The sequence below is a fragment of the Loxodonta africana genome, chromosome 18, assembly GCF_030014295.1.
Source record: "Loxodonta africana isolate mLoxAfr1 chromosome 18, mLoxAfr1.hap2, whole genome shotgun sequence".
Lineage (NCBI taxonomy): Eukaryota > Metazoa > Chordata > Mammalia > Proboscidea > Elephantidae > Loxodonta > Loxodonta africana.
This window is the reverse complement of record NC_087359.1, coordinates 49101917-49125680: the sequence shown is the minus strand read 5'-3', so window position 1 is coordinate 49125680 and position 23764 is coordinate 49101917.

The following is a 23764-nucleotide window of genomic DNA, read 5'->3' as shown; positions in this document are numbered from 1 at the left end:
CAATAATGCCTCTAGGAAGCCATTCTTGCCCTGCCCTGCCCCTTTCCACAGGCTGGGTCAAGTGTCCCTCCTAGGTATCTCCAAAGCACCCTGTACATAACTACATGTTAGCACCCATTTTGACCCTAACTTGTTTCCCTGCTTCTGCCCTTGCCCTCTCCACACAGTTCATTCTCTACATAGCAACTAAAAAAAAAAAATGACAAAAAAATGACATAGCAACTAGGTGATTTTATTAAAAATCTAAGTCAGATCATGACTCTTCTCTACTCAAGACTCTCCAATGGCTTCTCATTTTAAGCAAAGTAAATTCAAGGTCCTTACATAAGTACAGGAAACCCTTGTGGTGTAGTGGTTAACAGTTACAGCTGCTAACCAAAAGGTCGGCAGTTTGAATCCACCAGGCACTCCTTGGAAACCCGGTGGGGCAATTCTACTCTGTCCTATAGGGTTGCTATGAGTCAGAACCGATTACATGGCACAGGTTTTTTTTTTTTTTTCTTTATATAAGTACAAGGAGCCCAGGTGGCACAGTGGTGAAGTGCTACAGCTGTTAACCAAAAGGTCAGCAGTTTGAATCTACCCGGCGCTCCTTGGAAACCCTATGGGGCAGTTCTACTCTGTCCTACAGGGCTGCTATGAGTTGGAATCGAGTCGATGGCAATGAGTTTGGCTTTCTTTTTTGCTTATATAAATACAAAACCCTGTATTTTCTGCCCACCTTCACACTCCTAATCTCTGAATTCCTTTCCTGCTACTCTCTCACCTGCTCAAGTTGCTTGGGACTCACCTGCCTCCCTGTAGTCCCTCAGGTAGGCTCACACTCAGGTCTACTTCCTGGAATGCTTTTCCTTCAGATACTGCATGGTTCTCTCCTTCACCTCTATTAGGTTGTTGCTCAAATGTCACCTCCTTACAGAGGCCTTACCTAACCAAGCTATTTAAAAGTGAATTCCCTCCCTGCCCCAACACTCTCTATCCCTCTTTCTTGCTTTTTTTTTTTTTCTCCCTCCATAGCACGTATCACCTAACACACTGTACATGCTATATATTTTACTTATTTATTGGTTTATGGTATGTTTCCCCCAACCAGAATGAAACTTCCACAAAAATAGGGATATCCATCTGTTTTATTGATTGCTGTATTTCCAGAACCTACAGCAATTTAAAAGGAGCCATGGTGGCACCATAGTTAAGAGCTTGGCTGCTAACCAAAAGGTCAGTGGTTCGAACCCAGCAGCTGTTCCATAGGAAAAAAGGCCTGACAATCTGCTCCCATACAGATCAGAGCCTATGAAACCCTATGGTACAGTTCTACTCTGTCCTACAGACTCGCCATAAGTCAGAATCGACTTGATGGTACACAACAACAAAACCAATTTAATGAGTAAATAAAATGAATGGCCATTGACTTTTTACTTATCTCTCTCATTCAGGAGACTAAGTTCCTTGAGGGCAATATTTACATCTTGTGCATTGTTATACTCCTAATGGGCAACCAGTGTCTATCATTTATAAGTATCTTGGTAATGAATTATTTGTGAACTAATGAACAAACTAAAATATAATCTAACAACCAACAAATGTAAGAGACAACTTTCATATGTTTCCCTACTTTGAGAATAGGAGGAAAGCATTAGGCTTTAAAAGGAGGGAACATGTGAGGGGAGAATGGAGACAAACTCCAAAAATGTAACCATGGTTTAAGGGGACTTCTAAGTCAATTGGCAAAATAATTCTATTATGAAAACATTCTGCATCCCACTTTGAAATGTGGCGTCTGGGGTCTTAAATGCTAACAAGCGGCCATCTAAGATGCATCAATTGGTCTCAACCCACCTGGAGCAAAGGAGAATGAAGAACACCAAGGTCACACGACAACTAAGAGCCCAAGAGACAGAAAGGGCCACATGAACTAGAGACCTACATAATCCTGAGAACAGAAGAACTAGTTGGTGCCCGGCCACAATCGATGACTGCCCTGACAGGGAGCACAATAGAGAACCCCTGAGGGAGCAGGAGATCAGTAAAAGTGGGATGCAGACCCCAAATTCTCATAAAAAGACCATACTTAATGGTCTGACTGAGACTAGAGGAATCCTGGCGGCCATGGTCCCCAGACCTTCTGTTGGCACAGGACAGGAACCATCCTCGAAGACAACTCATCAGACATGAAAGGAACTGGACAGTGGGTGGGAGAGAGATGCTGATGAAGAGTGAGCTAATTATATCAGGTGGACACTTGAGACTGTTTTGGCATCTCATGTCTAGAGGGGGGATGGGAGGATAGAGAGAGTGGGAAGCTGGCAAAATTGTCACAAAAGGACAGCCTGGAAGGGCTGACTCATTAGGGGGAGAGCAGGTGGGAGTACGGAGTAAGATGTATGTAAACTTATATGTGACAGACTGACTTAATTTGTAAACATTCACTTGAAGCTCAATAAAAGTTAATAAAAAAAAAACGTAACCATGGGTTACACATATCTTGAGAATATTTCACAAATGTATGTGTTTTATATTTGATTTTATTATACCTAAGTTTCATATTCAGAGAACCATGTAAACTTGGACTGTCTGAGTAGATTCCTTTTCTTTGACTTTTTCTGGAAGCTGCACAAGCAATTCACACCATGTTGATGGGGCATAACCACTTGATGGGTTAGCATTTCTTAGAAACTTTCCCAAATTGGCAAAAATACTGAGATAACTGCCAAGATTTTTCCCCCCAAGATATTTCTTTACATATTTTTTTGACTTACGGTTTTTAATCAGGACTCCTATTAGGTATTGGATGCTTATTAGGCTCGGGCATGAGCAGCTTTGGAATGTCTTTATCCAGTGGACCTATGTAAAGGAAGAAGAGATACAGCCACTGGCACAGGAATTCAGTTAGACTCTCTTTTAGGAACTAGGAAGTGGAACACAGGATCCTTTTTCTTTGAACTTCAAAGAAAGACCTACTGTCTATGTCCTGACCTAAGGAAAGACAGCCTCCATACATTAGTGGCTCTAAGGCCTTTGCTCCATATAAAGTAGCCAAGAAAATCTGAGTAGGATTGATGGCCTGAGTAGAGTGCCCCAGTGTAAGACTCTGTCTCCCCTCAAACTCAGTCAAAGAGTGATGGTAAAAGCAAAGCCTGGAATTTGGCTATAGCAATATTCTCCTCCTGCTGCAAAACCCAGGATCTGCACAGGAAATTTTCCCCCCATTTCTCTGTGTCTTTAGACCTCCCTTCGATACACCCTGGCTAGGTGGAGATGGAACTCTTTTACATTACAGATCCTGGAATCTCACAAAGGAAAACAATTCATATATCCCTAATTCCTAAGCCTTTTCAACCTCATGCTCCTACCAGTATATCTGTAATCTGTCCAAAAGTAGGTATTGTTATGGCCTATTGGGGGAAAAAGAACAATGGAAGGGGTCTTTTTTTTTTTTTTATAATAACTTTTATTAAGCTTCAAGTGAACGTTTACAAATCCAATCAGTCTGTCACATATAAGTTTACATACATCTCACTCCCTACTCCCACTTACTCTCCCCGTCTTGAGTCAGCCCTTTCAGTCTCTCCTTTCTTGACAATTTTGCCGGCTTCCCTCTCTCTCTATCCTCCCATCCCCCCTCCAGACAAGAGTTGCCAACACAATCTCAAGTGTCCACCTGATATAATTAGCTCACTCTTCATCAGCGTCTCTCTCCCACCCGCTGACCAGTCCCTTTCATTTCTGATGAGTTGTCTTGGGGGATGGTTCCTGTCCTGTGTCAACTGAAGGTCTGGGGAGCATGGCCGCCGGGATTCCTCCAGTCTCAGTCAGACCATTAAGTTTGGTCTTCTTATGAGAATTTGGGGTCTGCATCCCACTGATCTCCTGCTCCCTCAGGGGTCCTCTGCTGAGCTCCCTGTCAGGGCAGTCATCGATTGTGGCCGGGCACCAACTAGTTCTTCTGGTCTCAGGATGATGTAGGTCTCTGGTTCATGTGGCCCTTTCTGTCTCTTGGGCTCTTAGTTGTCATGTGGGCTTGGTGTTCTTCATTTTCCTTTGCTCCAGGTGGGTTGAGACGAATTGCTGCACCTTAGATGGCTGCTTGTTAGCATTTAAGACCCCAGACGCCACATTTCAAAGTGGGATGCAGAATGATTTCATAATAGAATTATTTTGCCAATTGACTTAGAAGTCCCTGCAAACCATGCTCCCCAGACCCCCGCGCTTGCTCCGCTGACCTTTGAAGCATTCATTTTATCCCGGAAACTTCTTTGCTTTTGGTCCAGTCCAATTGAGCTGACCTTCCATGTATTGAGTGTTGTCTTTCCCTTCACCTAAAGCAGTTCTTATCTACTGATTAATCAATAAAAAAACCCTCTCCCACCCTCCCTCCCTCCCCCCTTCGTAACCACAAAAGTATGTGTTCTTTTCAGGTTTACTATTTCTCAAGATCTTATAATAGTGGTCTTATACAATATTTGTCCTTTTGCCTCTGACTAATTTCGCTCAGCATAATGCCTTCCAGGTTCCTCCATGTTATGAAATGTTTCAGAGATTCGTCACTGTTCTTTATCGATGCGTAGTATTCCATTGTGTGAATATACCACAATTTATTTAACCATTCATCCGTTGATGGACACCTTGGTTGCTTCCAACTTTTTGCTATTGTAAACAGAGCTGCAATAAACATGGGTGTGCATATATCTGTTTGTATGAAGGCTCTTGTATCTCTAGGGTATATTCCTAGGAGTGGGATTTCTGGCTTGTATGGTAGTTCTATTTCTAACTGTTTAAGATAACGCCAGATAGATTTCCAAAGTGGTTGTACCATTTTACATTCCCACCAGCAGTGTATGAGAGTTCCAATCTCTCCGCAGCCTCTCCAACATTTATTATTTTGTGTTTTTTGGATTAATGCCAGCCTTGCTGGTGTGAGATGGAATCTCATCGTAGTTTTAATTTGCATTTCTCTAATGGCTAATGATCGAGAGCATTTTCTCATGTATCTGTTGGCTGCCTGAATATCTTCTTTAGAGAAATGTGTGTTCATATCCTTTGCCCACTTCTTGATTGGGTTGTTTGTCTTTTTGTGGTTGAGTTTTGACAGAATCATGTAGATTTTAGAGATCAGGCGCTGGTCGGAGATGTCATAGCTGAAAATTCTTTCCCAATCTGTAGGTGGTCTTTTTACTCTTTTGGTGAAGTCTTTAGATGAGCATAGGTGTTTGATTTTTAGGAGCTCCCAGTTATCGGGTTTCTCTTCATCATTTTTGGTAATGTTTTGTATTCTGTTTATACCTTGTATTAGGGCTCCTAGGGTTGTCCCAATTTTTTCTTCCATGATCTTTATCGTTTTTGTCTTTATGTTTAGGTCTTTGATCCACTTGGAGTTAGTTTTTGTGCTTGGTGTGAGGTATGGGTCCTGTTTCATTTTTTTGCAAATGGATATCCAGTTATGCCAGCACCATTTGTTAAAAAGGCTGTCTTTTCCCCAGTTAATTGACACTGGTCCTTTGTCAAATATCAGCTGCTCATACGTGGATGGATCTATGTCTGGGTTCTCAATTCTGTTCCATTGGTCTATGTGTCTGTTGTTGTACCAATACCAGGCTGTTTTGACTACTGTGGCTGTATAATAGGTTCTGAAGTCAGGTAAGGTGAGGCCTCCCACTTTCTTCTTCTTTTTCAGTAGTGCTTTGCTTATCCGGGGCTTCTTTCCCTTCCATATGAAATTGGTGATTTGTTTCTCTATCCCCTTAAAATATGACATTGGAATTTGGATCGGAAGTGCGTTAAATGTATAGATGGCTTTTGGTAGAATAGACATTTTTACTATGTTAAGTCTTCCTATCCATGAGCAAGGTATGTTTTTCCACTTAAGTATGTCCTTTTGAATTTCTTGTAGTAGAGCTTTGTAGTTTTCTTTGTATAGGTCTTTTACATCCTTGGTAAGATTTATTCCTAAGTATCTTATCTTCTTGGGGGCTACTGTGAATGGTATTGATTTGGTTATTTCCTCTTCGGTGTTCTTTTTGTTGATGTAGAGGAATCCAAGTGATTTTTGTATGTTTATTTTATACCCTGAGACTCTGCCAAACTCTTCTATTAGTTTCAGTAGTTTTCTGGAGGATTCCTTAGGGTTTTCTGTGTATATAATCATGTCATCTGCAAATAGTGATAACTTTACTTCTTCCTTGCCAATCCGGATACCTTTTATTTCTTTGTCTAGCCTGATTGCCCTGGCTAAGACTTCCAACACGATGTTGAATAAGAGTGGTGATAAAGGGCATCCTTGTCTGGTTCCCGTTCTCAAGGGAAATGCTTTCAGGTTCTCTCCATTTAGAGTGATATTGGCTGTTGGCTTTGCATAGATGCCCTTTATTATGTTGAGGAATTTTCCTTCAATTCCTATTTTGGTAAGAGTTTTTATCATGAATGGGTGTTGGACTTTGTCAAATGCCTTTTCTGCATCAATTGATAAGATCATGTGGTTTTTGTCTTTAGTTTTATTTATGTGATGGATTACATTAATGGTTTTTCTGATATTAAACCAGCCTTGCATACCTGGTATAAATCCCACTTGATCAGGGTGAATTATTTTTTTGATGTGTCGTTGGATTCTATTGGCTAGAATTTTGTTGAGGATTTTTGCATCAATGTTCATGAGGGATATAGGTCTATAATTTTCTTTTTTTGTAATGTCTTTACCTGGTTTTGGTATCAGGGAGATGGTGGCTTCATAGAATGAGTTGGGTAGTATTCCGTCATTTTCTATGCTTTGGAATACCTTTAGTAGTAGTGGTGTTAACTCTTCTCTGAAAATTTGGTAGAACTCTGCAGTGAAGCCGTCCGGGCCAGGACTTTTTTTTGTTGGGAGTTTTTTGATTCCCGTTTCAATCTCTTTTTTTGTTATGGGTCTATTTAGTTGTTCTACTTCTGAATGTGTTAGTTTAGGTAGGTAGTGTTTTTCCAGGAATTCATCCATTTCTTCTAGGTTTTCAAATTTGTTAGAGTACAATTTTTCATAATAATCTGAAATGATTCTTTTAATTTCATTTGGTTCTGTTGTGATGTGGTCCTTCTCATTTCTTATTCGGGTTATTTGTTTCCTTTCCTGTATTTCTTTAGTCAGTCTAGCCAATGGTTTATCAATTTTGTTAATTTTTTCAAAGAACCAGCTTTTGGCTTTGTTAATTCTTTCGATTGTTTTTCTGTTCTCTAATTCATTTAGTTCAGCTCTAATTTTTATTATTTGTTTTCTTCTGGTGCCTGATGGATTCTTTTGTTGCTCAGTTTCTATTTGTTCAAGTTGTAGGGACAGTTCTCTGATTTTGGCTCTTTCTTCTTTTTGTATGTGTGCATTTATTGATATAAATTGGCCTCTGAGCACTGCTTTTGCTGTGTCCCAGAGGTTTTGATAGGAAGTATTTTCATTCTCGTTGCTTTCTATGAATTTCCTTATTCCCTCCTTGATGTCTTCTATAACCCAGTCTTTTTTCAGGAGGGTATTGTTCATTTTCCAAGTATTTGATTTCTTTTCCCTCGTTTTTCTGTTATTGATCTCTAGTTTTATTGCCTTGTGGTCTGAGAAGATGCTTTGTAATATTTCGATGTTTTGGACTCTGCAAAGGTTTGTTTTATGACCTAATATGTGGTCTATTCTAGAGAATGTTCCATGTGCGCTAGAAAAAAAAGTATATTTTGCAGCAGTTGGGTGGAGAGTTCTGTATAAGTCAATGAGGTCAAGTTGGTTGATTGTTGTAATTAGATCTTCCGTGTCTCTGTTGAGCTTCTTACTGGATGTCCTGTCCTTCTCCGAAAGTGGTGTGTTGAAGTCTCCTACTATAATTGTGGAGGTATCTATCTCGCTTTTCAGTTCTGTTAAAATTTGATTTATGTATCTTGCAGCCCTGTCATTGGGTGCGTAAATATTTAATATGGTTATGTCTTCCTGATCAATTGTCCCTTTTATCATTATATAGTGTCCTTCTTTATCCTTTGTGGTGGATTTAAGTCTAAAGTCTATTTTGTCAGAAATTAATATTGCTACTCCTCTTCTTTTTTGCTTATTGTTTGCTTGATATACTTTTTTCCATCCTTTGAGTTTTAGTTTGTTTGTGTCTCTAAGTCTAAGGTGTGTCTCCTGTAGGCAGCATATAGATGGATCGTGTTTCTTTATCCAGTCTGTGACTCTCTGTCTCTTTATTGGTGCATTTAGTCCATTTACATTCAGGGTAATTATAGATAAATAAGTTTTTAGTGCTGTCATTTTGATGCCTTTTTATGTGTGTTGTTGACAATTTCATTTTTCCACACACTTTTTTGTGCTGAGGCGTTTTTCTTAGTAAATTGTGAGACCCTCATTTTCATAGTGTTTGACTTTATGTTAGTTGAGTCGTTACGTTTTTCTTGGTTTTTGTCTTGAGTTATAGAGTTGTTATGCCTTTTTGTGGTTACCTCATTATATACCCCTATTTTTCTAAGTAAAAACCTAACTTGTGTTGTTCTATATCGCCTTGTATCACTCTCCATATGGCAGTTCAATGCCTCCTGTATTTAGTCCCTCTTTTTGATTATTGTGATCTTTTACCTATTGACTTCCATGATTCCCTGTTATGTGTATTTTTTTTTTAATTAATCTTAATTTGTTTGTTTTTGTGATTTCCCTATTTGAGTTGATATCAGGACGTTCTGTTTTGTGACCTTGTGTTGTGCTGATATCTGATATTATTGGTTCTGTGACCAAACAATATCCTTTAGTATTTCTTGTAGCTTTGGTTTGGTTTTTGCAAATTCTCTAAACTTGTGTTTGTCTGTAAATATCTTAATTTCGCCTTCATATTTCAGAGAGAGTTTTGCTGGATATATGATCCTTGGTTGGCAGTTTTTCTCCTTCAGTGTTCTGTATATGTCGTCCCATTCCCTTCTTGCCTGCATGGTTTCTGCTGAGTAGTCAGAACATATTCTTATTGATTCTCCCTTGAAGGAAACCTTTCTTTTCTCCCTGGCTGCTTTTAAAATTTTCTGTTTATCTTTGGTTTTGGTGAGTTTGATGATAATATGTCTTGGTGTTTTTCTTTTTGTATCAATCTTAAATGGGGTTCGATGAGCATCTTGGATAGATATCCTTTCGTCTTTCATGATGTCAGGGAAGTTTTCTGTCAGAAGTTCTTCAACTATTTTCTCTGTGTTTTCTGTCCCCCCTCCCTGTTCTGGGACTCCAATCATCCGCAGGTTATCCTTCTTGATAGAGTCCCACATAATTCTTAGGGTTTCTTCATTTTTTTTAATTCTTTTATCTGATTTTTTTTCAGCTATGTTGGTGTTGATTCCCTGGTCCTCCAGATGTCCCAGTCTGCATTCTAATTGCTCGAGTCTGCTCCTCTGACTTCCTAGTGTGTTGTCTAATTCTGTTATTTTATTGTTAATCTTTTGGATTTCTACATGTTGTCTCTCTATGGATTCTTGCAACTTATTAATTTTTCCAGTATGTTCTTGAATAATCTTTTTGAGTTCTTCAACAGTTTTATCAGTGTGTTCCTTGGCTTTTTCTGCAGATATCCTAATTTCATTTGTGATATCATTAAGCATTCTGTAAATTAGTTTTTTATATTCTGTATCTGATAATTCCAAAATTGTATCTTCATTTGGGAAAGATTTTGATTCTTTTGTTTGGGGGGTTGGAGAAGCTGTCATGGTCTGCTTCTTTAAGTGGTTTGATATGGATTGTTGTCTCCGAGCCATCACTGGGAAACTAGTTTTTCCAGAAAATCCACTAAAAAAAAACTGCAGTCAGATCCCTATCAGAGTTCTCCCTCTGGCTCAGGCTATTCAGATGTTAATGAAGCCGCCTGGGGAGGGTGGGGGAGGGAACAGAGAGATAGGAGAGTAGCACCTCAGAATATAGCCAGAGTTGCTTGTCTTGCTTGGAATAACTGTTATATCTGAGATTCCCGTGGGCGCGTCGCCTATGTGTGCTGGCTGTGTGGAGATTGCCCCCAGGGGGTCTGGCCCGCTGGAGTCACGGTCAGATCCTCCGCTTCCAGCCCCACGCCCAGCGTCAAGGCTCCCCTACTGGGACGGTGCACTCTCAACTCCAAAATCGGTCGCTGCCTCCCGGGGACTTCTCGTCCCTCCAGCCGTGTGGCCGTGCCGCCCCCGTGAACCAGGTGGGCCCCCTCCCGGGGTTAGTTCAGATGGGTGGAGTAGCTCCCCGTGCTTGTGCCGCGACCAAGTGTCCCGGCTGGAACGCTGTTCTCCCCACTCCAATACCAGTCGCTGCCTCCCGGGGACTTCTCCTACCGGCTGCGTCCCACGCCGCCTGCGCGACCCGGCTGGTCCCCTTCCCGGGGTTAGTTCAGGGGGTGGAGCAACTCTCCGTGTTTATGGCGTACCTGCGAGCAGTCCAAATCCCTGCGGGATGGTTCCCCGGCTCGGATGCTGCTCTTTCTGCTCCAAGATCAGTCACTGCCTCCCGGGGACTTCTCCTACCGGCTGCGTCCCACGCCGCCCGTGGAACCGGCTGGTCCCCCTCCCGGGGTTAGTTCAGGGGGGTGGAGCAGGTCTCTGTGCTTGTGCCGTACCTGACTGGTACGCTGGCTCCAGGCTCTGGAAACTATCGCTGCTTCCCTGTATTAGTTCGTTCTCCGTCTCTAAATCTGTGTTTGTTGTTCAGGGTTCGTAGATTGTTATGTATGTGATCGATTCACTTGTTTTTCCGTGTCTTTGTTGTAAGAGGGATCCGAGGTAACGTCTGCCTAGTCCGCCATCTTGGCTCCGGAAGGGGTCTTTTAGAATCATAAACTATTAGGGCTTCTCAGAGGATCTTGTCCAATTCCTTCATTGTACAGATTTGGTGAGCTAAGGACCAGAGAAATGAAGTGTCTTGGCCAAAGTCATATAGCTTCTTAGAGAAGTAACTAAGACTTGTACCCAGGGCTCCTGGTCTGAATGCCCTTTACACTTGGCTACTCTGATTTACATCAAAAAACGACTGCAGCATTCAAAATATTATAAGAAAGAAGACTTATGAGACAGGCTGGCACAGTAAAAATACCCCAGGAGTTGAAGTAGGAAGAACTGGATTTGAGATCTAATTATAATTACTCGGTATGTATTCTTACTGGACCCCAGTCTCCATTTCTTCATCTATAAAGTGAGCCAGTTTAATTTTAAGTCTGTTGTAAAAATGAAAGCATGTTGTAAGTCATAAAGCATTACACAAACAAGGAACTCTACATGAGGCAGCTGAGGTGGGGAGAGGGCAGGACAGGATAATTTCCACAGGTGGGATTTAGGGTTCTGAAATTGTGTGCAAAGTGTTTTGTGTTTGTGCATTTTTCTGGGAAGAAGATTTGTAAGTTGCATTAGATTTTTATTTCCCAGAAGAAGTTAAGAAGATCCACTGATTAGCCAGAGGCAAAAGGACAAATATTGTATAAGACCACTATTATAAGATCTTGAGAAATAATATAAACTGAGAAGAACACACACTTTTGTGGTTACGAGGTGGGGGGAGGGAGGGAGGGTGGGAGAGGGTTATTTACTGGTTAAATAGTAGATAAGAACTACTTTAGGTGAAGGGAAGGGCAATACTCAATACATGGAAGGTCAGCTCAACTGAACTGGACCAAAAGCAAAGAAGTTACCGGGATAAACTGAATGCTTCAAAGGTCAGCGGAGCAAGGGCGGGGGTTTGGGGACTATGGCTTAAGGGGACTTCTAAGTCAATTGGCAAAATAATTCTATTATGAAAACATTCTGCATGCCACTTTGAAATGTGGCGTCTGGGGTCTTAAATGCTAACAAGCGGCCATCTAAGATGCAACAATTGGTCTCAACCCACCTGGAGCAAAGGAGAATGAAGAACACCAAGGTCACACGATAACTATGAGCCCAAGAGACAGAAAGGGCCACATGAACCAGAGACTTACACATCCTGAGAGCAGAAGAACTAGATGGTGCCCGGCCACAACCGATGACTGCCCTGACAGGGAGCAGAACAGAGAACCCCTGAGGGAGCAGGAGATCAGTGGGATACAGACCCCAAGTTCTTGTAAAAAGACCAGACTTAATGGTCTGACTGAGACTAGAGGAATCCCGGTGGTCATGGTCCCCAAACCTTCTGTTGGCCCAGGACAGGAACCATTCCCGAAGACAATTCATCAGATATGGAAGGGACTGAACAATGGGTTGGAGAGAGATGCTGACGAAGAGTGAGCTACTTGTATCAGGTGGACACTTGAGACTGTGTTGGCATCTCCTGTCTGGAGGGGAGATAGGAGGGTAGAGAAGGTTAGAAACTGGCAAAGCTGTCTTGAAAGGAGAGACTGGAAGGAGGGAGCGGGTTGGCTCATTAGGGGGAGAGTAAGTGGGAGTATGGAGTAAGGTGTATATAAGCTTATATGTGACAGACTGACTTGATTTGTTAACTTTCACTTAAAGCACAATAAAAATTATTAAAACAAAAAAAAAAAGAAGAAGAGCCACTGATGTTAGTACTTGACACCGCTATCATTGATCCAAGGACTGTTCTAGTACTATAGAGAGAAAGACAATGAAACATAATCCTTGTGCTGGTGGGACTATTTTTGAGAAATTACCAGGTAAAATACAGGATGCCAGTTAAATTTGAATTTCTGATAAACAATAAGCAATTTTTTAGTGTAAGTATGTCCCATGCACTATTTACCTGAAATTCAAATTTAACTGGGTATTCTGTATTTTTTATTTGCTATATCTGGCATGCCTAGAAATTCACTCTCATCAACACACAAGCTCAGCTTGTAGATGAGCTTGTCTTTCAGATCTTGTAACACTTCCTGCTGGTAGAGAGATTGGGGATGATGATGTGATGTGTTCAAGAAGCAAAAATGGAATTCAGATAGGTGCCACCTTGAAGACTAGACACCTTAGGGATCATTTTGAATTGAAGCATGTTGCTTTTTTGATATTACAGCAAGGGTGGATGTAGGCTTTGTGTAACCTGAAATCTATATGATGTTAGGAGTCCTCTTTAAGAAAAAAATGCAAAATTACAAAAACAAAAGCTAGTACAAAGGTGTATGTTTATTTAAATGAAAACATAAATTGCAATAAACTACTGGAACCTTGGTGCTTAGAACAATCCTCATATATAGTATTTAATAGCTCAAAAAAGAATAGAAATCAGTGTTTCCTGCACATGTCATGTAACACAAGTAATACAATGGTAGTCTAGAATTTCCCCACATGTCTGTCAGTTTGTCATACTGTGGGGGTTTGCGTGTTGCTGTGATGCTGGAAGCTATGCCACTGGTATTCAGATACCAGCAGGGTCACCCATGGAGGACAGGTTTCAGCTGAGCTTCCAGACTAAGACAGACTAGGAAGAAGGACCCAGCAGTCTACTTCTGAAAAGCATTAGCCAGTGAAAACCTTATGAATAGGAGCAGAACATTCTCTGATATAGTGCTGGAAGATGAGCCCCCCAGGTTGGAAGGCACTCAAAAGATGACTGGGAAAGAGCTGCCTCCTCAAAGTAGAGTCAACCTTAATGACATGGATGGAGTAAAGCTTTCAGGACCTTCATTTGCTGATATAGCACGACTCAAAATGAGAAGAAACAGCTGCAAGCATCCATTAATAATTGGAACCTGGAATGTACGAGGTATGAATCTAGGAAAATTGGAAATTGTAAAAAATGAAATGGAATGCATAAACATCAATATCCTAAGGCGTTAGTGAGCTGAAATGGACTGGTATTGGCCATTTTGAATCGGACAATCATATAGTCAACTATGCCGGGAATGACAACTTGAAGAGGAATGGGGTTGCATTCATCGTCAAAAAGAATGTTTCAAGATCTATCCTGAAGTACAACGCTGTCAGTGATAGGATAATATCCATACGCCTACAAGGAAAACCAGTTAATACGACTATTATTCAAATTTACGCACCAACCACTAGTGCCAAAGATGAAGAAATAGAAGATTTTTATCAGCTGCTGCAGTCTGAAATTGATCGAACATGCAATCAAGATGCATTGATAATTACTGGCAATTGGAATGCGAAAGTTGGAAACAAAGAAGAAGGATCAGTAGTTGGAAAACATGACCTTGGTGACAGAAACAATGCCAGAGATTGAATGATAGAATTTTATAAGACTCACAACTTCTTCATTGCAAACACCTTCTTTCACCAACAAAAACAGCAACTATACACATGGATCTTGCCAGATGGAACACACAGATATCAAATTGACTACATCTGTGGAAAGAGAAGATGCAGAAGCTCAATATCATCAGTCAGAACAAGGCCAGGAGCCGACTGTGGAACAGACCATCAATTGCTCATATGCAAGTTCAAGATGAAACTGAAGAAAATCACAGCAAGTCCACGAGAGCCAAAATATGACCTTGAGTATATCCCACCTGAATTTAAAGACCATCTGAAGAATAGAGTTGATGCATTGAACACTAGGGACCGAAGACCAGATGAGTTGTGGAAGGACATCATCCATGAAGAAAGCAAGAGGTCTTTGAAAAGACAGGAAAGAAAGAAAAGACCAAGATGGATGTCAGAGGAGACTCTGAAACTTGGCTCTTGAACGTCGAGCAGCTAAAGCAAAAGGAAGAAATGATGAAGTAAAAGAACTGAACAGAAGATTTCAAAGGGCATCTCGAGAAGACAAAGTAAAGTATTATAATGGCATGTGCAAAGAGCTGGAGATAGAAAACCGAAAGGGAAGAACACCCTCGGCATTTCTCAAGCTGAAAGAACTGAAGAAAAAATTCAAGCCTAGAGTTGCAATAGTGAAGGATTACACGGGGAAAATATTAAATGATGCAGGAAGTATCAAAAGAAGATGGAAGGAATACACAGAGTCATTATACCAAAAAGAATTAGTCGATGTTCAACCATTTCAAGAGGTGGCATATGCTCAGGAACCTACTGTACTGAAGGAAGAAGTCCAAGCTGTTCTGAAGGCATTGGCAAAAAACAAGGCTCCAGGAATTGATGGCATATCAATTGGGATGTTTCAACAAACAGATGCAGCGCTGGAGGTGCTCACTCACCTATGCCAAGAAATATGGAAGAGAGCTTCCTGGCCAACTGACTGGAAGAGATCCCTATTTATGCCTGTTCCCAAGAAAGGTGATCCAACCAAATGTGGAAATTATAGAACAATATCATTAATATCACATGCAAGCAAAATTTTGCTGAAGGTCATTCAAAAACAGCTGCAGCAGTATATAGACAGGGAACTGCCAGAAATTCAGGCCGGTTTCAGAAGAGGACGTGCAACCAGGGATATCATTGCTGATGTCAGATGGATCCTGGCTGAAAGCAGAGAATACCAGGCAGATGTTTATCTGTGTTTTATTCACTATGCAAAGGCATTCGACTATGTCGATCATAACAAATTATGGATAACATTTAGAAGAATGGGAATTTCAGAACACTTAATTGTGCTCGTGAGGAACCTTTACATAGATCAAGAGGCGGTTGTCTGGACAGAACAAGTGGATACTGATTGGTTTAAAGTCAAGAAAGGTGTGCGTCAGGGTTGTATTCTTTCACCGTACCTATTCAATCTGTATGTTGAGCAAATAATCCGAGAAGCTGGACTATATGAAGAAGAACGGGGCATCAGGATTGGAGGAAGACTTATTAACAACCTGCGTTATGCAGACGACATTGCTTGCTGAAAGTGAAGAGGACTTGAAGCACTTACTAATGAAGATCAAAGACCACAGCCTCCAGTATGGATTGCGCCTCAACAAAAAGTAAACAAAAATTCTCACAACTGGACCAATGAGCAACATCATGATAAACAAAGAAAAGATTGAAGTTGCCTAGGATTTCATTTTACTTGGATCCACAATCAACAGCCATGGAAGCAGCAGTCAAGAAATCAGAAGATCCATTGCATTGGGTAAATCTGCTGCAAAGGACCTCTTTAAAGCGTTGAAGAGCAAAGATGTCACCTTGAAGAGTAAGGTGCGCCTGACCCAAGCCATGGTATTTTCAATCGCATGATATGCATGTGAAAGCTGGACAATGAATAAGGAAGACCGGAGAAGAAGAAATGCCTTTGAATTGTGGTGTTGGCGAAGAATATTGAATATACCACGGACTGCCAAAAGAACAAACAAATCTGTCTTGGAAGAAGTGCAACCAGAATGCTCCTTAGAAGCAAGGATGGCGAGACAGTGTCTTACATACTTTGGACATGTCGTCAGGAGGGATCAGTCCCTGGAGAAGACATCATGCTTGGCAGAGTACAGGGTCAGCGGAAAAGAGGAAGACCCTCACTGAGGTGGATTGACACGTTGGCTGCAACAATGAGCTCAAGCATAACAACGATTGTGAGGATGGCTCAGGACCAGGCAGTGTTTCGTTCTGTTGTGCATAGGGTTGCTATGAGTCGGAACCGACTCATCGGCACCTAACAACAACAGTCTAGAATTGCACTGTTACTTCAGATTTATGTAATTGATGAAGAATGAAGGCTTTATACATGAGGGTGCTTAATAAGTATTTGTTAATGAATATTTAGTTTCTCATGGGGATGTTTACCAGGAATGAAGAGCAGAGAGATGACATGATAATCTGTATGTTTATATGTCACATTTCTTGACGTGAGCAAAGATATTTGGGCAGATATAAAATATCTATATGGATTTTAGAAAACAATATATAAGTTGTATCTTTTCTCGATTTAGTATTTGCTTTCCTTTTTGAGACTTTTGGATTACAACTGCATGATAGGATTTTAAAATTTAGAAATACTGGCTTTCGAATTCTATATAGCCACTTTCTCTTTTTCTTAAAATGGGGAGCCACCTGTCCTTTGAAATAAACCATCCACGGCAAAGAAGTCTATTCATTTTTGAGTCTAGAGCTTACTGGCAAATTTAATGTAGTAATTACCCAATTGGTCTTTGTATTAGATATGTCTATCAGGATTTTTTTTTTTTAATCAGGATTAGTAAATACCAGGATTTTTTCATAAGCAGCCCATCTAATATATTTTCTATGTATGTTGTACAGAACTTTTTAAATGAAGTTTTTTGTTATTGTCCAGTTAAAATTTTGCTTTAAAAATTACACAATCTTAAACCAGAAATATCCCCTGAAGTCTTCTAAAAGCGAAACAATAGTTTAGCTTAACTAGTAAAAAAAAGTCTGCCTTGAGCATTAAGCTCTTTTAAAAGCTATCTATATAGGATCAAACTGAGAACAGCAACTCAAAAGACTAGATAGGAACCTTAGAGGGCAATGAATTTATGTTAAAGGGGGAGGAACAACTCAGAAAAGGAGGCTGAGAATGGTTACACAACTTAAAGGATGTAAACAACATCACTGGAAAAATGTAATCAGTGTCACTAAATGCTACATATAGAAACTGTTGAACTGGTATATGTTTTGCTATGTATATTCTCAACAACAACAAAATAAATCAAATTAAAATATACATGTATGATCTTTAAGGTTATGTGTCAGCTTGGCTGGGCCATGATTCTCAGTGGTTTGGTAATTATGATGTAGTTTGGTGGTCACGTAATGATGTAATCAGCTTCATGATAAGATCTCCTATGAGTAGCCAATCAGTTGAAAGGAAGTTTCTTTGTGGGTGTGACCTGCATCCAATATATGTGGACTTTCTGGCAAAGCTCACTGGCTTTTGTTCTGCTCTGGATCCTGCATTTGGCTGGTCAGCATCTGACCTCTGGTTCTTGGGACTTGGGCCAGCAGCCTGACATCTTACCTGTCAATCTTGGCTTTGTCAGCCTTTGCAGCTGTGAGCCAGCAGCCTGCCATCTGACTTGTGGATCTTAGGTTTGTCAGCCCCTGAAGTTATGTGAGTCAGGAAGAGCCTCCAGCCTATGCCTGACACCTGACCAATGGACTTGGGTCTTGCCAGCCTCTACAACTGTGTGAGTCATTTCCTTGAGACAATTCTCTCTATATGTATATAATACATATACATACAAGGAAACCCTGGTGGCGTAGTGGTTAAGTGCTACAGCTGCTAACCAAAGGGTTGTCAGTTCAAATTTGCCAGGCTCTCCTTGAAAACTCTATGGGGCAGTTCTACTCTGTCCTACAGGGTCACTATGAGTTGAAATTGACTCGACCGCCCTGGGTTTTATATACATATATGTATGTATGTATATACATTTTGCTAATTTTGCTTCTCTAGAGAACCCAGCCTAAGACAACATATATATACAGACAAGTATGGAATAAAAGCCAAGTTTTTAATTTATTCTATCTATGCACGCACCAAGTAATACTGATAGAGAAATTATTAACACAGTTACTTCTCAAAGCATTGGAAAATTCATAGAAATTCATGGATAGAAAACATACAAAAGGGTATTCATCAAAAAGTTAACAATAAATATCTCTGGGTGATAGTAAAATTATAGGCAATTTTTATTTTCTTTTTCCTCATCCATATTTTCTGATTTTTCTCAAGTAAACATTAAACTCTAGAGACAACTCTTGGGGGGAAAGCTATTACATGAAAAATTATTTCTGGGATATTGAATTTGACACTTGGAAGTCTGAGTTTTTGCTTAGCATATTTTATCACTATTAATGGATTGGAACTACATCTCACCTTGCCATCTGTTAAGTGGAAATGAAGGAAATGCGTTTCTCATACAGTTATCGTCTAAACAGCAGAGAGAGTATTTAAAGCACTGCACATAGTGTCCAGCACGCTATATGTGCTAAATAAACTCTAGCTATTGTTATTATTAGTATATGCTAAGATGGTAAAAATGAATTCCCTAGACACTCTTACTTAACCATATTCTCAAACCAACAGGCGGTAAACACTTGGATTCCTTAGAAAAGCCACGAGAGGGAATTTTTGTTTAGGGGGCACTAAGTTTATGTTAATGGTGATAGAATGATTTGGAAAAGGATAGTGAGAATGGGTGCACAACTGATTGGTTTAAAGTCAGGAAAGATGTGTGTCAGGGTTGTATTCTTTCACCATACCTATTCAATCTGCATGCTGAACAAATAATCCAAGAAGCTGAACTATATGAAGAAGAACAGGGCATCAGGATTGGTGGAAGACTCATTAACCACTTGCATTATACAGATGACACAACCTTGCTTGCTGAAAGTGAAGAGAGGACTTGAAGCACTTACTGATGAAGATCAAAGACCACAGCTTTCAGTATGGATTACACTTCAACATAAAGGAGGCAAAAATCCTCACAACTGGACCAATAAACAACATCATGATAAACAGAGAAAAGATTCAAGTTGTCAAGGATTTCACTTTACTTGGGTCTACAATCAACGCCCATGGACGCAGCAGCCAAGAAATCAAATGACATATTGCACAAGGCAAATCTGCTGCAAAAGACATCTTTAAAGTGTTAAAGAGCAAAGATGTAACTTTGAGGACTAATGTGTGCCTGACCTAAGCCATGGTATTTTCAATCACCTCATCTGCATGCAAAAGCTGGACAACGAATAAGGAAGACCGAAGAAGGATTGACATCTTTGGATTATGGTGTTGGTGAAGCATATTGAATATACCATGGAAGGCCAGAAGAATGAACAAATCTGTCTTGGAAGAAGTACAGACAGAATGCTTTTAGAAGCAAGGATGGCGAGACTTCGTCTCACATAATCTGGACATGTTGTCAGGAGGGACCAGCCTCTGGAGAAGGACATCATGCTTGGTAAAGTAGAAGGTCAGTGAAAAAGAGGAAGACCCTCAGAGAGATGGATTGATACAGTGGCTACGACAGTGGGGTCAAGCATAACCATGATTGTGAGAATGGCGCTCAACTGGGCAGTGTTTCATTCTGTTGTACATAGGGTCACTATGAGTTGGAAGTGACTTGACGGCACCTAACAACAACCTGACTAAGCTTTAATCAGCCTTTTAGAGCAGGAGGGGTAGCTCAGGCACCAAGTCTATCAGGACCAATTTTTATGTTAATTTCTCAACTTGGTGATGGTTCCTATATCATGAAGGTAGATGTGCATTTCGACCTCCAAACCTCCCACGGGAGATATTTTTCTATCTAGAGCCCAGAGATAGACAAGTTTCTTTCTCATCGCCCTCTGATTAAATGTATATTTTCCTATTCTATTCCTTAACTGAAAGGGCGCATAATACATTCAGAGTCCTAGTTTTAATCCAGGAGACTTGTGGTTCCAACATCTCATGCCACTTACACATAGAAAGCCAAACTCTTTTTGTATCATTATCCTCCTTACCCAAGACCTGAGTGGTCATAGTGTCAACTTACATACTGCTCTGGTTTTCAGTTCCTTCTACTACTTGTGGATTTCCCTTTCTTGTGAGATCACTTAAGCACTAAAAATGTTCTACATATTTCATCCAGCATATCTTGGGCTTGTAGTTTTGTATGTGTTTATGTGTGTGTGAACTAGTCTGCCATCTTCTTGGAACTGGCCACAGCTAACCTTTATAATTTTTTTTTATAGAGCATTTGGTTTTCATTGGAGTCAGATAGACTTGGGTAGTCACTTACTCTTAGTTTCCTCATTTATAAACTGTTTTTTTTTTAAACTGTATGGCCCTGTTGAGCACTGCTACCACCACAGCTGCCATGCCCTTTAGTGAATCTCCAATAGGGTACTGCCTACCCACCAAATCACTGTCTCCAAAGTTGTAAGAAATAAATCATGTAAGTAATGCAACTTAGGGAAATCACATGCTTACCTTATTAGGGTGATGCAGAGGTCAACATAACTAGGGATGAAAGAGGGGTAACTGGCTCTGCAGTTCATCTCTATTGAGTGATGATTCTACCTAGCTAATGTTTCTTTAAGCACTTAGAGCCGTAGAGACATCAGAAGCAGTCTCTCTGGGCCAATTTATCTTTATTTCCCTTTTACTGCTTCTTTTCCTATATCCTACCAGCAGAACTAGCATGAACCATAGGCCATACTCAAAAGTACTTCTTGGCCCCCACGTTCTTTCGACTGAACCAACAGATAGGACTTCTAGCTTTAGCTCGGACAAGTAAAGAGCTTAGAATTCATCATTCTTGACTTTAAACTAGAAAAAGACAGAGAAACTGGAAGCCAACAACTTTTCTTGGACTCATCAGAGAACTGATGACAGCAACTAATGACAACAAAAATAATGGAAAAAGTAGACAATATGAAAGAATAGATGGGTAATGTAAGCAGTGAGATGGAAACTTTAAGAAAGACTCTGCAGAAAATGCTAGAAATAAAAAACACTCTAACAGAGATGAAGAATGTCTTTGATGGGCTCCTCAGTAAATTCAACACAGCTGAGGAAAGAATCAGTGCGCTTGAAGATACGTCAATAGAAACTTTCCAAGCTGAAATGTAAAGACAAATAGAACAGAACATCCAAGAACTATAAGACACTATCAAAAGGTATAATATGTAATTGGAATACCTGAAGGAGAAGGAAAAGAGCAAATGGAGAAGAAAAAATATCTGAGGTATTAATGACAGAAAACTTTCCAAAATTAATGACAAACACCAAAGCACAGATCTATGAAGAAGGATAGAACACCAAGAAAAAAAAATCACACCTAGGTATATAACATTCAAACTACAGAAAACCAAACACAAAGAGAAAATCTTGAAGGAAGCTGAGGGGGAGGGGGAAAACACCTTAACAAGAATTAATTTCTTAATTAATTCTTAATAAGAATTACAGCAGACTTTCTATCACAAACCATGCAAGCAGAAAAGAGTGGATAAATATTTAAAGTGTTGAAAGAAAAAAACCACCAACCTAGAATTCTATATCCAATGAAATTATCCTTCAAAAATGAAGGAGAAATAAAGTCTTTCTCAGACAAATAATAACAGGGAATTCATCACCAGCAGACTTGCCCTGTAAGAAAATTAAAATCATTTCTTTAGGAAGAAGGAAAATGATATGAGTCAAAAAGTCAGATCTTGAAAAAGAAAGGAAGAGTGTCAGGGAAGAAACGCATGAAGGTGAAATAAAATCTTTTATTTTTCTTATCCTTAATCAATCTAAAATATAACTGCTCACTTAAAGTAACATTAGTAATAATGTATTAGATGGTTATAGCATATGGATAAATGAAATGAATGACACAGCAATGTCAGAATGGGCAGAAGGGAGGAACTGGGAATACTCTGTTTAAAGCATAAAGGATAGAGAAACATTACATAAAGATAAAGAGGTCAGTTCTCCAAGAAGGCATAGCAATCCTAAATGTGTACATACCTAACAATAGAATATCAAAACCATGAGGCGAAAGCTAATAGACCTGGAAGGAGAAATAAACAAATCCACTATTATAGTTGGAGACTTCAACATCACTCTGTCAGTAATTGATAGATCAAGCATGCAGAAAATCAGTTAGGATATAGATGGCCTGAACGGCACTATCAACCAACTTGACCAAGATAGGCCATATTCTGGACCACAAAACATACTTAACCAATTTTTAAAAAATAGAAATTGAACTTGACAGATAAAATGCTTGCTTTGCAAGATTGCTGAGGGACTCAGTGAGGTGGTGTATGCAAATCACCTAACCACAGTGACTAACACATAATAGGAGCCCACCAATAGCTTCAACTTCTTCCTCTTTACTCCCCCTTCCCATTCCTTTGCAAATCAGATGATCTCCTAGGAGCTAAACCACAAAAAGAAAGATCGGACAATTAATTATTCAAATTAATTCCTTGAGTATTTAAATTGTTTTAAATATTCAATAAGAATGTTTTTGTAAGACCAGACTTAATAGTCTGACTGAGACTGGAGGAACTCCAGAAGATATGGCCCCAGGCTCTCTGTTAACCCAGAACTAAAACCATCTCCGAAGCCGACTCTTCAGACAAAGAATAGACTGGACTGTAAGACATAAAACGATACTCTTGAAGAATGTGCTTCTTAGTTCAAGTAGATACACGAGACTAAATGGGCAGCTTCTGTCCGGAGGCGAGAAGAAAAGGCAGAAAGGGACAGGAGCTGGTTGAATGGACATGGGAAATCCAGGATGGAAAGGTCACATTATAGAGATAGCAACTAGGGTCACATAACAATATGTGTATAAATTTTTGTATGAGAAACCAACTGGAGCTGTAAAGTTTCACCTAAAGCACAATTAAAAAAAAAAAGAATGTTTTTGTAACTCTAGACTGACAACTGTATAGAAATTCCCTGTGCTCATTAATCGAACAGGTCATCTAGCTTAGTGTAATGCAAATAACAGCTTGGAATACTCCTCATACATACACACAGACACACATACAACTAGAAAGCATACAGAATTTTATTCTTATTTAACTGTAAATGGCTGGCCTAGAAAAATAAAAACTCCCTGGCAACCTGACTTGCCTCCTAGTCAACTGTCCTTTGGAGAGCCCTCTCGACTCAGGTTTAGTTGGCTCAGATAGACCTTCAAGTCTCTGAATGAGGATACAGTTCAGATGTAAAATAAAAATGAAAGGTTATCAATTATAAGAAAGAATTCTGTAGAAAGATACAGACTTTGGTGCCTGATAGTTCTCTATTCAAATCCCAGTATGAATGGCTATGAAAAGTACTTCGCCTCTCTGAGCCTCAATTTCAGCTTCTGTAAAATGGAAAAATAATACCTGCTTCTCAGGGATGTGAGGATAAAATGAGACCATGTTTTAAAAACATCTGGCATAATGCCTGGCCCACAATAATTAGGTGCTCAATAAACATTTGTTCCCTTCTCATTCATAGAATCCTTATCTTTGGAGATAATCAGACCCAACACCTCTTTAGAAGGGAATGCCCAGA